Here is a 19,242-nt window from a genome sequence, read left to right on the forward strand (position 1 = left end):
GCATCCAGGAGGTCTTTTGCCGGAGGCTAGCTCGCCATACAGGATGTCTTTTGAGATCCTTCCATCATTCATCCTGTGGACATGGCCAAGCCAGCGGAGCCGACGCTGCCTGAGGAGGGTGTGCATAGTTGGGATTCCAGCTTGCTCAAGGACGGTAGTGTTGGACACTCTGTCCTTCCACGATATTCCAAGGATGCACCTGAAACAGTGCAAGTGGAAGACATTCAGCCTCTTTTCCTGGCGGGCGTACAGGGTCCAAGACTCGCTGCCGTAAAGGAGGGTGCTGAGGATGCAGGCTCTATAGACTTGCATTTTGGTGTGAGTGTACAGCTTGTTGTTATTCCACACTCTCTCACTGAGTCTGGACAGAGTTGTGGCTACTTTTCCGATCCTCTTATTTAGCTCAGACTCCAATGACAGGGTGTCAGTGATGGTGGACCCGAGGTAAACGAACTCGTGGACGACCTCTAACGTATAGTTGTCAATGCTGATTGATGGAGAAACAGCAATGTCCTGAGCAAGTACATTTGTCTTCTTTAGGCTGATGGAGAGCCCAAAGTCCTTGCATGCTTTGGAGAACTGATCCAGCAGCTTCTGAAGCTGGTCTTCTGTGTGTGACACGACAGCAGCGTCATCTGCGAACAGCATATCTCTGATGAGGACTTCCTGCACCTTAGATTTAGCTTTCAGCCTAGCAAGATTAAAGTTTCCCATCAGATTTTGTGTGCAAAAAGATGCCCTCTGTTGAAGATCCAAAGGCATGCTTTAGGAGAAGTCCGGAGAAGATCCCGAACAATGTTGGAGCAAGGACGTATCCTTGTTTGGCACTGCTCCTGATGCTGAAGGCATCCGATAATGTGCCATCATATTGGACGGTTCCTCTCATGTCTTTGTGGAAAGACTGGATCATCTTGAGTAACCGTGGTGGACATCCTATCTTGTGGAGCGGTTTGAACAGTCCATCTCTGCTGACCAAGTCAAAGGCCTTGGTTAGGTCGATGAAGGCAATATAGAGTGGCTTCTTCTGCTCCCTGCATTTGTCCTGCAGCTGCCTCAGTGAGAAGACCATGTTGACGGTAGATCTCTCTGTGCAGAATCCACACTGTGATTCAGGATACACCCTCTCAACAATCTTCTGGAGTCTGCCAAGGATGACGCGAGTGAACAGTTTACCAGTGATACTTAGGAGGGAGATTCCATGGTAATTGTTGCAGTCACTTCTGTCTCCTTTGTTCTTATAAAAGGTTATGATGTTAGGGGCGCGCATGTCCTGTGGAACCTCACCCTCTCTCCAGCACAGGCACAGTAGCTCATGTAGGGGTTCCAGGAGAGTGTCTGTGGCACACTTGATTACCTCTGGTGGTGTACCATCCTGGCCTGGGGCCTTTCCTACTGCAATGTTGTCGATGGCTTTCTTCAGTTCATCCACAGTTGGTTCCTTGTCCAGTTCGTCCATTACTGGTAGGAGTTCGACGGCATCGAGGGCTGAGTCGACCACAATGTTCTCACGTGAATACAGCTCGGAGTTGTGCTTAACCCAGTGCTCCATCTCTTTGGCTTTGTCAGTGATGACTTCACCAGATTTGGATTTCAGAGGTGCCATCTTGTTCTGGGCGGGTCCTAATGCCTTCTTGATGCTCTTGTACATTCCCCTGAGGTTACCAAAGTCAGAACTGGTCTGGATGCTGCTGCATAGCTTGAGCCAGTAGTTGTTGGCACAGCACCTGGCCGTCTGATCTACTGTTTTTCTGGCTGCTCTGAGTGCTTGCAGGGTATTCTGGCTTGGTGAACTTTTGTACTCCAGGAGCGCAGCGCGCTTTTTTCCAATGGCTGGAATCATCTCATCAGAGTTAGCTTCGAACCACTCATTGCGTTTCTAGCTTTTCTTCCAAACACCAACAAGGCCATGTTGTACATTGTATCCCTCAGATGATGCCATCTGGATGTCACATCGGCGCCCCCAGGGTTGCTGCGCAGATTCTCCTTGAGGGTCGTTCTGAACTTTTCAGCTCTCTCTGAGTTAGCCATCTTTCTGGCATCGATGCGGGGCCTTCCAGTTGGTTTAGAGCGGTGTGGCTTCTCGGAAATCACCTTGAGTTTGGAGCAAACTAACAAGTGATCTGTATCACAGTCCACACTATGATAGCTGCTTGTCAGAAGGACGTTTTTGAGGTTATCACATCTAGTAATGACCACGTCTAGTTTATGCCAGTGTTTTGAGCGTAGGTGTCTCCATGACACTCTGTGCTGTGGCTTAGTTTGGAAAAATGTGTTTGTGATGCACAGATTGTGGTACGTGCAAAGTTCAAGAAGACGCTCTACATTTTCATTCATTTTTCCCACACCGAAGTGGCCTAAGAAGGAAGGCCATGAGTCGCGATCAGCTCCAACTCTCGCATTGAAGTCACCTAGAATGTACAGTTGTTCGTGAGCAGGTATTCGCTCTATGGCAACTCTAAGCACATCATAAAACTTGTCTTTTACTTCCGGTGCGGCGTACAGGGTTAGGGCGTAAGCACTGATCAGGTGGACAGGACCGGCTTGAGTTTGAAGTATGACCTGAAGGAGTCTTTCTGATCCACCCATGACTAATTCCACCATTTATAGAAGGGCGTTTCTGATGGCGAAGCCAACACCATGCTCCCTGGGTTCTTCTCGGGCTTTACCCTGCCAGAAAAAGATGTAGTCCTTTTCCTTTAGAGATCCCGAATCTGCAAGACGTGTCTCTTGCAGAGCAGCAATGTCAACTTGGAGCCTCTTCAGTTCCTCATCGATGACAGAGGTCTTTCAGGTGTCGCTGATGTCCTGAAGATCTTCAGTCAGACCTGTCAGCATGGTCCACACATTCCAGCAAGCAAGCTTAAAACTTTGACGGTTTCCTTTTCTTGTTGATTTTCTTATTGGTTTGCCTGGTGCTCGGCTTTCAGGTCACTTGTCAGGTTTGGGAACCTTAAGCCTCACGCACCCAGTGAGGCAGGTGAACTGTGGCGGGACAGTACCCTACTGGCTGGGGGCTGCCCAGTTTGAGGAGGGTGGTGACTGTCCACTGAGATGCGATGATCTCTCCCACCATTGGAGGCACCCCCTGGCATTCGTTCTCTACGCCAATCGAGCAAGAGCTTATAACTGGCATCTGTTACCTCCTGTGTTGGTTCAACGCTGTTAGCGATGCTGGAGTACCTCTCCAGGCACGAGCTTGGGCGATTATTGGTACCCTGGGCTGCCCAGATGCCAGTAAACTAACTTCCTGGCATAGATGGGAATTATGTTGATTTCCTGCTTTTTTGTGACTTTGAACTTTATGGTTTTCTTTGAATGCCAGATTCAGCAAATGAAAGTCTCAGCTTGTGTAAATAAGGAGAGCTCCCAATGAAGTGTTTACAGTTTACACCAACTAACAACTTGGCTTTGTATGTTTAAAGCTGATTCAGAGGTCTGTTTAAAAATCAAATCATCTGGTACGTTGAGATTCAGTCCATGGAGGGCTCACTTTTCTGAGAATGCAAATGGAATTTCTGCTCATTCTAATAGGCTGATATTTTTATAAGGATTTGATTTTCAGGCATTTTAGTGCTATGAGTCATAGACTTGTTTTTCACAGGGGATATAAGTACTGTGGGAAGGCAATGTTCTTGTTTATTTTATTATAATTTTACCAAGACCTCAGCTATTACATGCTTCTCTTTGTACACCTATACATTTAGCATTATTATTAGTGATCCCATGTATCACCTGGATAAATAATAGTAGCAGAGAGATAGATGTGCTAGTCTATATATTATCAAAACAAAAAAGCAGTCCAGTAGCACTTTAAAGACTAATAAAATAATTTATTAGGTGATGAGGTTTAGTGGAACAGACCCACTTCTTCAGACCATAGGCATACCAGAACAGACTCAATATTTAAGGCACAGGGAACCAAAAATGGTAATCAAGGTTGACAAATCAGAAAAATAATATCAAGATGAGCAAATCAGAGAGTAGAGGAGCAGAAGTTTCGGGGGCAGGGGAGTCAAGAACTAGGTAAAGCCAAGTATGCAAAAGAGCCCCTATAATGAGCTAGAAGATTCCCATCCTGGTTCAAACCACGTGTTATTGTGACAAATTTGAATATAAAAGAGAGTTCAGCAGCCTGTCCTTCCAAACTCTGGTGAAAATTCCTCTTCAGTAAAATGCAAACTTTCAGGTCACTAACAGAATGACCCACTCCATTAAAGTGCTGGCTGACAGGTCTGTGAATCAGGAGTGCTTTTTATGTCTGTTTTAAGCCCATTAATTCTTTGTCTAAGAGAGTTTGGAGTCTGCACGCTCTCAGCTTCCTGCCATGGGGTTTCTGGGTCCATGGGGCTTTAAGAGTCTCTGTGCACACAGTACATAAAGTGCTGCAGGGGCTGAATAGCACATCTCCGCATCCCAGCTGATTGCAATGGTGGACCCCACTATTTCAAAGTAGAGGGGGACAAAGCGTCTACACAATTCATTTCTCGATGTTAGATGTTGAAGTAGAACCATATTCCCATCTTCTCATTGGAATAGTGGTTTCGACATCTCCTCTCCTAACATCGATTTCAACTTCAAAGTAGCGTGCAGAATGTGTAGATGTGACATGCACTATTTCAAAGTTGTGCCTTCTACTTCGAAGTAGTGCTCTCGTGTGTACGCACCCATAATGACCTTAAAAGCTTCCATTTGCTAAATGGTATGCTTATAACAATCACATATCAATTTTCTTCAGCAGCTCAGCCAAGATGATGATTTTATAGGCTTTGGAATTAAAACATTAGATGTAGGTGGTGGAGTCATGGGGAAGGAGTAATCTCCTGCTTTATTTTGTGATATGGCACCAATCAAAAAATTAGTTAGTGTAAGGCAGAACTTAGTCATCAACGCAGTCATTAACTTCAAGAGAACTGAACAGTCAGTGAAAGTTTGTGTTTATGATTTAATATTTGTAACTTCATGTTGAATTAGGAAAATATGTTTCATTTTTCAATATTTTTATTTCTAATTTTGTAATTACTTTGTAAAATAGGAGAGATTGTATCTCCTAACCCTTACATATCTATCAACAAATTTCGGAGTTGCCATATCTTTCTTTGCCAGGACATTTTGGGGCACTTTCACTTAAAAACTCACATGTTGGTTTTAAAATAGCTGTCAAGAGAGGATAAAGTGGTTCTAACCAAGAGATACAGGCTCTAACAGTATCGATAAAAACCACAACAGAACAAATGAAGATGGTCCTTCATTCTACTCCTTCCCAGGGCTCTGCCTCACTTTCATAATATACTGATTGTATATAGCATTTTAAAGCATTGCTGAATTATGCCTAAGGAAAAACAGGGCTATTACCTCATATCATTTCACAGATGTGGACATTCAGGATAAGCTCCGTGACATGTTTATCACACAAAAGGTCTAGGCAACTAGCTATGGACTCTGTACAGATTACTTTTCCTATCTAAATAATGAAGGGCTGCACAACTGCTTTACAGTGTTACAGCTGCCCTGATACATTTGTGCCACTGTAGCATGTCCAATGAAGCTATGTTGAGAGACAGAAGGAGACTGTTCTCCCATTACTCCACCTGAAGGAGATGTCTGTAGGAGATGCTCTCCTGCCATCATAATATAGTGTAGACACCCATTTAAGTTGATGTAACTTGTGTCATGCATAGAGTTTGGGTTTTTACTCTCTTGAATGACATAATTTACACTGAATTATGCAGTAGTATGGACAAGTTAAATTATGTTGATATTTAATTCGTCATTCAAAAGAGTCTTTATTTTAATCTGCATTTCTTCATCTCCTTCTCCTTTATAGTGTTTCCTGTCATCTTAGATCATGAACTCTGCATTTCAGGAACTGTGCCTTTATATGTACTTGGCCATACTGTACCATATATTATGCTACTACCACAGTATAAATAGGAATGGTTACAATAATGTCTATTTAAAAGATGCATATACATCTCAGAATTAATTCAAGGTGAGGGTGTTCTCTTATTTTTGTGGACTTCATTTCCAGTTTGGGAAATTTTTCAAGCTGCGCTAATGCCATTTTCAAAGCATCCTTTTCCGCAAAACCTCTCATGCAAGCTTTTACTATGCAGCATCCTCCTTAAATTGTGTGTTGACATTCTGGAGACTCTTTGCCCCAGTCTTTTTTCTTGCTTTTCACTGGTCCCATCATAGTGAAATGTAAGTGCCTTGTGCCTCTCAAATAGTTGTCTTCACAGCATACTGAAAGAAAGGGATAGGATTATCATCACCATTTTATATGCATGGAACTGAGACACGAAGATATTAAATAACTTGTGCAAGATTATCCAGGAAATCTGTGGCAAAAAAAAAAAAAAAAAGAACTGAAACCAGATCTCCTGGATCCCACTACAGTGTCTTAATCTTGCCACCCGCTCCCTGCAGTCAGCCAGCTTTCTTCTGCACATATCTGCTTCTTCTGTTAATGATTTTTAACCCCAAAATATTCTTTCAAGGGAATAATTGGCTTTGAGTGTTAGTCCTATGGTATCTTAGTATTTCAGTGCTCCCTGAACAATGCAGCCATTCCTCTTCATAATGAATAGATAACAAACGAAAGAAAACAGATTCACCTTCTAAATATTTTAATTATTATATTTGTTTAATAGAAATAGTTCTCTAAATCTGTTCTTCATCTCTAATTCTAATAAAACCTGTAGTTATGATTGCATGTCAATACACAAAAATAGTTTATTAGAAATGATGTTTTATTAAAGTGCTTTGTATTATCTCCACTACCAATTTTTTTAAAAAATATCTGTCCATGATGTGGCAGTTGCTAATATCATTAACACATTTACTTATGAGGGACATTTTTGAGAGGTTCTGAACATCTATAGGACCCATTGAAACCATATTCAGACATGGAAAATCCAAGCACAACTCCCATTGAACTCACTGGGGGAATGTGCCTCTCCCAACATTTGCCAAGGTGAATTTTCGCCTAATTCATGTTGTACCTCCTCATTACTTTTCACATTCAGAACGATCCTCCATAGGTATTAATCTCACTTTCAGCTGAACTTGGAGAAAAGTTAGGTTATGGCAATCCAAAGAAAAGAAATATGTCACAGAATATTCTAGACTGTGATACTATTTAGTATTTTTTGGTACTCATTTTGACTTCCAGGGATTATGGCAGCAGACTTCTTATATGGTGGATGAATAAATGCCCAATTAAGGACTGTTATGTAGGGTGTGACTATTTTAACTCACAGGTTCTTCTTCCTGCACAGTGTAACAGACACCCATTTAGTTTCCCTTATTAAGTAGCAGTATGGCCAAGTTTGCCTTGTGTTTCTGAATCAGTCATATCAGAAAATTGGGCTTTAAGAATTGTAATACTTTGTAGCTCTTGAGGAGTATTATTGGTCTATAGGGTTGTGTCTACACTACCAAGTTCTTTTTCAATTTTTTTCGAAAGAAGGAGTTCCTTCGAAAGAGCCCACAGAATGTCTACGCACAAAAAGCATTCTTCCATCAGTAAATTGAAAAAATATGGTGTTCCTTTTCAAAGCACTAATTCACTCCCATTTCAGGAAGAATGCCTTCTTTCAAAAGCTTCTTTTGAAAGAAAATGTGTTTAGAAGCACTTCAGGGTCTTTCTTTCGAAAGAGCAATCCACATGGTGTCTGATTTTTTGATCCCTGGCCCATTTTTTTGAAAGAGTAAGGGCTGTGTGAGAGGTCTCTTTTGAAAGATGAGATAATTTAATCATAGAATCATAGATTACTAGGACTGGAAGGGACCTCAAGATGACATTGAGTCCAGACCCTTGCCCTCATGGCGGGATCAAGTACTGCCTGGACCACCCCTGATAAACATTTATCTTACCTGCTCTTAAATATCTCCAGCCATGGAGATTCCACAACCTCCCTAGGCAATATACTCCAGTGTTTGACCACCCTGACAATTAGGAACTTTTTCCTAATGCCAAATCTAAACCCCCTTTCTGCAGTTTAAGCTCACTGCTTCTTGTTGTACCCTCAGAGGCCAAGAAGAACAAATTTTCTCCCTTCTTATGACACCCTCTTAGATACCTAAAACCCACTATCGTGTTCTCCCTCAATCTTCTCTTTTCCAAACTAAACAAGCCCAGTTCTTTCAGCCTTCCTTCACAGGTCATGCTCTCTAGACTTTTGATCATTCTTGTTGCTCTTTTCTGGACCCTCTTCTGGATCACTCTTTTGATCTGCTTTTTTTGTGTGTGTGTGTGGATGCACTCTTTCAAAAGAGGCTCTTTTGGAAGAGATCTTCTTGAACGGCTTCTTTCAAAAGATCTCTGTAGTGTAGGGATAGCCTATGTGAATAATATATAGGCATCGAAGGATCTTAAATGTGAATGGGAGAAAAGACTCTGTTCTGGCTTTAAACAGTTTGCAATATCTTATGACAAATAATGGATGGAGGGTGAGGTTTAACTGGAAAAGCAATCTATGTGGAGTAGATAGATAGATAGATAGATAGATTACTTTTCCAGTTAAACCTCACCCTCCATCATAAAATATATATATTTCCCAACCTATATATATATATATATACTACATACTATACTATACTATACCATATACTATTTCCCAACCTATATATATATATAGGTTGGGAAATAGTAGTGACAATCTTTAACCATACTTGAAATTTAGATGTACTAGAATGGACCACTGTAACTGTTTTGGGGTCCATTATGCATGGAGTACAGGCAACAATGTTGTTTGTGTAATAATAGCTATGAATTTCCAGACCATTTTTTAAAATAACTGAAACACCTGTACCATAAGTTCTACAGCAGTAAGCATAAAAACAGCACATAGCCCTGAAACTGGGCTTTGATATTGAAAGTGCCCTGAGATACCAGCAGAGGTAAATGGAAGACCTGGTATTGTTTCCAATGTAGCAAAATAAAAGGAATTTTTTTTATATTAATCTCATGCCAAATCATTACAGACAAAGATTCTCATGAAAGGAAGTGATTTGTTCAAATATTTAATATATTTAAGTTTGTTTTGTTGTTATGGTCACATAAATTATAGATTCTGTAGCTAGCTATCATTAGAGTAGCTTTCAGTAAAGCAAAATCTGAGAAAGATGTCTTGGTATGATGGTTCTGTAATACATAAATACTGGACAAAGAATTCACTGAATTTCCTACTGTTTTTATAATATAGCATAATGGTTACATTTAAATTTAAGCCCTAAAGGATTTTAATTTTATACATTAAAATATGTTATTTTAAGAGTCATTTATATATATTATGTTTTTATTACCCTAAATTAAAAACACTTCTGAATTTCAGTGGAATATTTTAATGTATTGTTAGTTGACTGAGTCTCCCTTTTATATTTTTTTATTATATGATAGCATAGTAATAGGTCATAGGAGACATCCAACCATTGTAATTGGAAAAAGCAAAATATTTGATTACACAGTATGATGGATTTTAATTATAGAACAGAGGTAATATGCTCCTTGTATTCTAAGGAGAAAAAACTGTATCACAGTTTAAATTTAGAGTGCCATCTAGTGCTGAGTATAAATGTTAAGGTCCATCAAACAACTCAAATGATATTTTTAGGAAATTACATTTCTGTAAGCTAGTATAGCTTCTTAATCTATGTGACTATAACTAATGTCAAAGAAACCATATGTATCTTAGTAAATGAAAAAGTAAAGATTTCTCTCCACATACTATAAAGAACACAGTGGATTTCAGTTCATTGAGCTCTTATCTGGGGAATCCTTTACACTGTCATATATAAATCTAAGGCTAACAGATAGGATTTGAAATCTAGGACCCTCTGCTCAGTGGTCGAGCCATAGTCGGGGGCAGGGCCACCAGCCAGGAAGGCCAGAGTTTATAAAGCGTACTGTAAGCAAGCAGAGGAGCTTGTGAACAGATGATTGCAAACAGGAGGGACTTTTGAGAAGGGAGTCTAGAGGGGGAGTTGAGAGGGGAGCTTGTTCCTTTTGACATTTATCTAAAACTTTTATACTAAAAACCATATCCCAAACTACCACAGTGAGTTTGCCTAAATGTTTATGAGGAAGAAACATAGGTAGTGGTTGCAGGAGATTCTCTTCTGAGGGGGATGGAGGCAACCATCTGTTGCCCAGACATGTCATCCTGAGAAGTATGCTGCCTGCCTGGAGCCCATATCTGAGATGTTGCAGAGCCATTGTTGAGTATTATCCAGCCTACTAACTACTACCCCATGCTACCCATTCATGTGGGCACGAAAGATGAGCAGATCCAGTGTGACTACAGGGCTCTGAGAGTATGGGTGAAGGAGCTGAGAGAACAGGTGGTGTTCTCCTCAATCCTCCCTGTCAAAGGTAGGGGCCCAGGCAGAGACAGGTGCATCTTGAGATGAACACCTAGCTGCGAAGATGGTGTCACCAGGAGTGCTTTGGCTTCCTTGATCACAGGATGCTGTTCCATGAAGGACTGCTAAGCAGGGATGGAATTCACTTTTCAAGGAATGGGAACGATGTATTTGGATCAAGACTGGCTAACTTACTGAGGATGGCTTTAAATTAAGTTCAACAGGGACAGGTGTCCAAAGCCCACTGGGAAGTAAAAAACCTGGAGACCTGGGAGTTGGGTTGGAAATGGGATGGATCGTGGGCTATAATAGCAGATTAAAAAGAGTGACTTGGCAGAACTGGGAGGCAAAAGCAAATCAGTATCTTGGATGCTTACATACAAATGCAATAATTAAGGGTAATAAGCAGGGAGAACTAATAAACAAACAACTAACACATAACTGGTATCACAGAAACTTGGTGGGATAATGCATATGATTGGAATAATGGTATAGGAGGGTAGAAGTTACTCAGCAAAGACAGGCAGGGTAAACAGGTAGGAGGTGTTGCTTTATATGTCAAAAAATGTACACTCCTGGACTGAGGTGGAGATGGATACAGGAGACAGACATTTTGAGGGTCTCTGGGTTAGGTTAAAAGGGGTAAAAAAACAAGGGTGATGTCATGATGGGGTCTACTACAAACAACTTAGCCAGGTAGAAGTGGTGGATGAGACTTTCTGTAAACAATTAGCAAAATTATCCAAAACATGGGGTTTGGTGGTGATGGAGAACTTCAACTATACAGACATATGTTGGGAAACTAACACAGCGAGGCACAGACTATCCGGAAATTTCTTGGACTGCGTGGATGACAGGTTCTTTTTTTTATTACAGAAGGTAGAAAAAGCTACTGGGGGAAGCAGTTCTAGATTTCATTTTAACAAATAGGGAAGAACTTGTTGAGAATATGAAAGGGGAAGGTAGCTTGGGAGAAAGAGTGAAAGGGAAAACAGCAAAATAGAAAAAATAGATTTCACAAAAGCAAATTTTGGTAAACTCAGACAGCTGGTAGGAAAGGTCCCATGGGAAGCAAGATTAAGGGAAAAAACAACTGAAGAGTGTTGGCAGTTTTTCAAAGGGACATTATTAAGGGCCCAAAAGCAAGCTATGCGTCCGCATAAGAAAGATACAAAGTATGTTAAAAGACCTCCTTGGCTTAGCCAGGATATCTTACATAATCTTAGAATGAAAACGGAATAATATAAAAAGTGGAAATTAGGAGAGATTACAGAAGATGAATATAACCAAACAATGCATGTATGCAGGGTCCAGATTAGAAAGGCCAAGGCACAGAATGAGCTCAAGCTAGTAAGAGACATAAGGGCCATGTCTACACTAGCCCCAAACTTCGAAGTGACCATGCAAATGGCCATTTCAAAGATTACTAATGAAGCACTGAAATACATATTCAGTGCCTCATTAGCGTGCGGGCAGCCGCAGCACTTCGAAATTGATGCAGCTCTCCGCCCTGCAGCTCGTCCAGACGGGGCTCCTTTTTGAAAGGACCCTGCCTACTTCGAAGTCCCCTTATTCACATCTGCTCATAGGAATAAGGGGACTTCGAAGTAGGTGGGGTCCTTTCGAAAAGGAGCCCCGTCTGGACGAGCCATGCTGGGGCGAGCCGTGTCAATTTCAAAGTGCTGCGGCCACCCGCAAGCTAATGAGGATCTGAATATGTGTTTCAGCACTTCATTAGTAAACTTCGAAATGGCCATTTGCATGGCCATTTCAAAGTTTGGGGCTAGTACAGACATGGGGAAAGGGAAACAAGAAGTCATTCTATAAATATAGTGGAAGCAAGAGGAAGACCAAGGACAGGGTGGGCCTCCTACACAGTGAGGAGGGAAAAACAATATCAGGAAACTTGGAAATGGCAAAGGTGCTTAATGCCTTCTTTGTTTTGGTCTTCGCCAAGAAGGCCAATGAAGAAATACTGAACATAGTGCATGCTAGTGGGAAAGGGGTAGGTTTAGAGGATAAAATACCTAAAGAACAAGTTAAAAACTACTTTGAAAAAATTAGATGCCTTCGAGTCACCAGGGCCTGATGAAATGTGTCCTAGAAAACTTAAGGAGCTCATTTCGGAAGTTTCTGAGCCTTTAGGTATCATCTTTGAAAAGTTCTGGAAGTTGGGATAGACTGGAAAAGAGCAAATATACTTCTATAAGAAGGGAAAAAAGAACAACCCAAGAAACCAGACCAGTCAGTTAAACTTCGGTGCCAGGAAAAATAATGGAGTAAATAATTAAGCAGTTAATATGCAAATATCTGGAAGAAAATAAGGGGATAGGTAATAACTAGTGTGGATTTGTAACGAACAAATCATGTCAGACCAATCTGATAGCTTTTTTTATAGCCTAACAAGTCTTGTGGCTAAGGGAGAGTTGGTGGATGTGATATACCTAGACTTTTGTAAGGCATTTGACACAGTCTCGCCTGATCTTCTTATCAATAAACTAAGCAAATATGACTTAGATGGAGCCACTATAAGAAGGGTGAATAACTCGCTGTATAACCATTCTCAGAAAGTGGTTATTAATAGTTCACAGTCATGTTGGAAGGGCATAACAAATAGGATTCTTTGGGGATCAGTTTTGGGACTGGGTCTATTCAATATCTTCAGCAACAATTTAGATATTGGCATAGAGAGTATGCTTATTACGTTTGCAGATGATAGCAAGCTGGTAAGGGTTGTAACTGCTTTGAAGGATAGGCTCATATTTCAAAATGATGTGGACATACTGGAGAGATGGTCCAAGGTAAACAGGATGAAGTTTAATAAGGACAATTGCAAAGTACTCCACTCAGAAAGACAGAGTCAGCTCCATACACATAGAATGGGAAATCACATTCTAGGGAGGAGTACTGTGGAAAGGTATTTAAGGGTCATAGTGGAACACAAGCTAAACATGAGTCAACAACATGATGCTGTTGCAAAAAAAGCAAACAGGATTGTGGGATGCATTAAGAGGAGTGTTGTGAGCAAGACATGAGAAATCATTCTTCTTTTCTACTTGGTGCTTATTAGGCCTCAGTTGGAGTATTTTGTCCAGTTCTGGGTACCACATTTGAAGAAAGATGTGGAGAAATTGCAGAAGGTCCAGAGAAGAGCAATAAGAATGATTAAAGGTCTCGAGAACATGAGCTATGAGGGAAGACTGAAAGAATTGGCTTGTTTAATTTAGAAAAGAGAAGACTTAGAAGGGACATGATAGCAGTTTTGAAGAACCTCAAAGAGGGTTACAAGGAAGAGGGAGAAAAAACTATTCTCCTTGGTCCCTGAGGGTAAGACAAGGAGCGATGAGCCATAAATTGCAGCAAAAGAGGTTTAGATTAGACATTAGGAAAAAAAAAATTCTAACTGTCAGGGTGAATAAACACTGGGATAAGTTACATAGGAAGTTTATGGAATCTCCATCACTCTAGGTATTTAAGAGCTGGTTAGATAGACATGTTTTGGGGATGGTCTAGATGGTGTTTGGTCCTGCCAAGAGGGCAAGGAACTGGACTTGATGACCTCTTGAGGTCCCTTCCAGTTCTAGTGTTCTATGATTCTATTTTAACAGTGAGGTTGTATTGTTCACATCTGTTTATTGCAGACCACTTTGTCAATCGCTCATGGGCACTTACTATCTTTTTTGGCAATATTACATGTCTGTGGCAAGCAACTGATTACATGGCATTATCTTTATTGTGGTTTTTGTTGTTTGTAATGCTATTTAGCAGTTTGCAATAACTCAGTCCGGTGTGATGAGTTAACTCTATACCTACATCTACACAATAGAGTTTTCTCAACAAAACTGCCATTTTGGTGACAAAATCCCCATAGCATCTACACCTAAAATGCATTCTGTTGACATATTGTGATGGAAGTGGCACTTTTCTTGACAGACTTCTGTCTCACGCCCTTGAGGCAGAATGCCTGTCTCAACAGATTCTCTCAACTAAATAGTAGTGTAGATGCTTTGGGGGGGGGCAGGCCGGGGGGGACACTTTTGTCTACAGAATAGTCTTCCATGGTGCTGGCCAGATGAAGTTGCGAGACATCCTGTCCACCTTAATCACAGCTCCTTGCCCTGTACCTCTGACCATTATTAAAGGTACATGGAGCCCTGGAAACCTTGTAGCAGGAAGCAAGCTGCATGCTAGCAGCAGAGGCACCATGCTGTCTGCTGACAGCAACTCAGCCACTCCCTGTGGCCAGACATAGGACATGGCGGCAGCACAGCCACCCCACACACCCCATGGCCACTCCAGGGAGCAGGGACAGGACCTACAGGACCCACCCCAGGGGTTGAGAAGGAGGGCCCCTCATGGACAGAGACCTGCTGGGCCTCTGGTCTGAGGAGGACATCCTGTTGGAGCCGGCAGATAAATGAAAGATATCCAGGGCTACAGTCATGTCACCACCATCCTGCTGGTGTGTGGCCACTCTGCCTAGACCATGGAACAAGTCCAGGCCTATATTAAGGAGCTGCACCAGGCTATACCCAGGACCAGGATACCGCATTTAGCTCAGGGTCAGGATGGGCAAGCTGCCCATATTATGAAGAGCTGCACCAGCTTCTGCAGGGTGAAGACACATCACCTCCAGCAGCATCCCTGCATACCCCTGCAGAGGCCCCCACCAGAACATAGGACATGAAGCCAGAGGAGCAGCAGACCAGGAGCCAGGAAGAACCAGACACTGATGGTGACACTGCCTCTGTGGGTAGTGTTGGGACCCTGCTGATCACCCTGGAGTCAGGCCCTTCCTCCAGCCTGAGCATATCCTGGGCCTTTCCTGGTCTTTCCAAGGGATCCTCCAATAACTACTCCAAAGGGCACACATCCTGGAGCATGGGGGGCAGGTGCAGGCAGGGTGTGCCATAAGCCTTGCCATACCAATTTGTGCAGGACCCCACGCTGTGGGCCCAGCATGTGCACATGTGCACAAGATAGTAAGTCTCACTCGGTCTGGCCACACAGCCTCAGGGCATGGGCACTGGCCTGCTGAGAGCCCCACAGGAGTCTGCAAGAGCCTGAGGGCCATACGGGAGGGGAGGCATGCCTGCCCCTACGCAGCTGGGAGCAGGACAACTGCACAGGCGATGGTGCAACCTCAGACACACCACTGGAGACAGTGGCTCTTGACTGACGGGCACACCCTCAGGCATCAGACAGCACCTGCCCCCTTGGCCAGCACCCCAAGCTGCAATTGGCCCACCTACTACCCATGCAGGACCCGATCATGGCCAGACACCCTCCCTTGACCAATGGCCTGTCAGGTGGGGGGAGGGTCAGCAGGGGCTGAAGGGCTCAGTCTATTCCCTGGGGTGCCATGGACCGCCCCCATGCAGCTGAGCCCACCTGTGCTCCCAGGACATCCTTGTCCCCCAGCTCATGGGTGGGGGCTGCCACTCATAGGGGCCCAGGTCCATATGGTGGAAAGGACTCACTGTCTCTCCTCCTTGCCCCCCATACAGGTGCACCATTGGAGGGCTAGGTCAGCCCCACCTCCTCACCAAGATCAGCCAACCCTAGTGAGGAACTGGAGCCAGAGCCAGAGCTGGGTGTGCCCTTGGGACCACCAGCACTGGGATGCATCATTGACCTCCAGTGGTGGGGGTGGGCCCATGGCCAGAGTGTCTGTCACCAGACCAAGGAGGACCAGGGGGATCTCACGCAGGTCACTGGCCTTCTGGAGTGGCAGCTGTGAACTGACAAGGAGTGGTGGGCATGGGACTGTGAGGGCTATGCATGGGCATGGGACCAGCTGATGTCTTAACTAGAGAGTGTCACTGGCGTCTGGTGGGGCCAGTTGGCCCAGGCACACAAGCCCACTGCTCCCTGTGGCTACGTCTACACGTGAAGCCTACTTCGAAGTAGCCTATTTCGATGTGGAGACATCGAAATAGGCTATTTCAATGAATAACGTCTACACGTCCTCCAGGGCTGACAATGTCGATGTTGAACATCGACGTTGCGCAGCACCACATCGAAATAGGCGCAGCGAGGGAACGTCTACACGCCAAAGTAGCACACATCGAAATAAGGGTGCCAGGCACAGCTGCAGACAGGGTCACAGGGCGGACTCAACAGCCAGCCGCTCCCTTAAAGGGCCCCTCCCAGACACACTTGCACTAAACAGCACAAGATACACAGAGCCGACAATGAGTTGCAGACCCTGTGCATGCAGCATGAATCCCCCGCTGCAGCAGCAGCAGCCAGAAGCCCTGGGCTAAGGGCTGCTGCCCATGCTGACCATAGAGCCCCGCATGGGCTGGAGAGACAGCGTCTCTCAACCCCCCAGCTGATGGCCGCCATGGAGGACCCCACAATTTCGATGTTGCGGGACGCGCAACGACTACACGGTCCCTACTTCGACGTTCAACGTCGAAGTAGGGCGCTATTCCCATCCCCTCATGGGGTTAGCGGCTTCGACGTCTCGCCGCCTAACGTCGATGTTAACATCAAAATAGCGCCCAACACGTGTAGCCGTGATGGCCGCTATTTCGAAGTTAGTGCCGCTACTTTGAAGTAGCGTGCACGTGTAGACACGGCTTGTATGCCCCTGCTACCCTCACTTTTCCTGCCACTGCCAGTCCTCTACCCCTGCTTCCTCTGCTTTTGCTCTTCCTGCCCCTTCTCCGCCTGCCCTGCTGTATTCCCTCATCAGACACCTCCCCCCCAGCTGTCCTGGACCTCACTCAGTAAATTCTGTCGTGGCTGACCCCTCCCCCGGATCCTGTGCAGCTCGTCCAGATGGAGGCCCTTTTCAAAAGGACCCCACCAACTTCAAAATCCCCTTATTCCTAGAGTCTGTTCTGGTATGGTTAAGATCTGAAGAAGTGGGTCTGTTGCAAAAAAGCTCATCACCCAAATAATTATTTTGTTAGTCTTTCAAGTTCTACTGGACTGTTCTTTTGTTTTGACATTCTAACCTAGCTCGTAAAAATTACAAGCAACAACATGCTTTGTGAGTTTTTACAGTACAGGGAAACATTAGCTTTCAGAAGGGTGAAATTGATAACGATATGTCCTCCACAATATTGTTTTATTAAAATGGAGTTATATCTTCAGATCCTCAAATCCTTCAACCAAACTGCAAGTATTTTCTGCAACAGTAGAGGCAATGACTACATTTGTAAAGGAAATTACTTCTAAAAAAATGCCATTTGAATTATTATATGTATGCCACTGTAGAGTAAGAACTAAAGCCTACAATTATTGGTGTTTTGTCCATTTAACAACATCAGATGGTCCATCCTTTGTTCCCTATTAGGATGTTAATTTATGTCTTCTTACATGCTTTCAAGACTAGTTTCTAGGCTAAATCCAGTCTAGAAGGATGCGTCTACACTTTCATTCCTCTTTGAAAAGAGGTATGCAAATGAGGTAAATTGAAAATGCAAATAAGGTATGCATTTGCATATGTGGCACCTCATTTGCATATTCTTATTTCAAAAAAGCTTCTTTTGAAAGAAGAAAGCCAATGTAGACTCTGCTGTTTCGAAAGTAAACCCATGTTTGAAAGAATCCTTCTGCCCTTTATTTAATGGGAAGAAGGAGTCTTTTGAAGATGGGGTTTACTTTCGAAACAGCAGTTCCTACACTGGTTTTCTTCTTGGCTGTGGTCACACTTGGCCAAAACTTTAAAATGGCCATGCAAACGGCCATTTTGAAGATTACTAATGAAGCGCTGAATTGAATATTCAGCACCTCATTAGCATTAGGACACTTCTGACCTCGGCACTTCAAAGTGCCAATTTCAAAAGTGCATGACTTACTGCAGCTACATGGGGGGTCCTTTTTGAAAGGACCCTGCTCCTTTTGAAATCCCCTTACTCCCTTCTGCTGAGAGGAATAAGGGGATTTCAAAAGAAGCGGGGTCCTTCCGAAAAGGACCCCTGTGTAGCTGCGCCGAGCTGCACGCTTTTGGAAGCGGTGCTTTCGAAGTGCCATGGCCGGAAGCATCCTAATGCTGATGAGGTGCTGAATATTCAATTCAGTGCTTCATTATTAAACTTCAAAATGGCCATTTGCATGGCCATTTTGATGTTTTGGGGTAGTGTAGACACAGCCCTTTTGAAAGAAGCTCTTTTGAAATAAGAAAATGCAAATGAGGTGCTACACATGCAAATTTATGTGTCATTTGCATGTTTAATTTACCTCATTTGCATACCTCTTTTGAAAGAGGAATGCAAGTGTAGATGCACCTGCAGTTATGTGCTTTTCACTTCTGCTTCGTAGTAGCCCAGGATTCCGTTCAAGAAGCAGCTTTTAGCTCTAACTGAGACTTCACAGGAAACCTACTGGCGAATGATACTAAGAAGTTGTAGTCTATCACTATTTCTCGTGCATGTCATGACTTCACCACTCTTGGGCTGGGCTGGGAAGGCAATTTATGCTGCTGAAAAACCTCCCTCTCCACAATGATGTGTCATAACTGTGTCTCATCAGGCAATGAATTATTTTAATTTTATTTTATTTTATTAAGATTGAATCCTGATCACAAAGGACTTGTAGGATAATATTATATATAATAATAGCCTACAAGTCCATTGTGATCAGGATTCAATTTTAATAAAATATATTACAGGTATGTGTGTATATATATATTCTTGAGATAAGAAATTGCAGAACTGAAATAGTCCCATCAGAACTCTCTTCAGCATCAGGAGAAGGACAGAAAGATAGGTTCTACAACTAAAAGAGCTAATCTTTCCCTATCTCTCTTTCTCTCTTTTCTGTTGCTTCAGCAATATACATCCTTTCTAGTCTGAATGCAGATACATTAAAATGATAGAAAAAGTTAAGTCTTTCACCACTGTTCAAAATTGAAAGCCTCCTCTTTCA

Source organism: Carettochelys insculpta, chromosome 1 (assembly GCF_033958435.1).
Source record: "Carettochelys insculpta isolate YL-2023 chromosome 1, ASM3395843v1, whole genome shotgun sequence".
Lineage (NCBI taxonomy): Eukaryota > Metazoa > Chordata > Testudines > Carettochelyidae > Carettochelys > Carettochelys insculpta.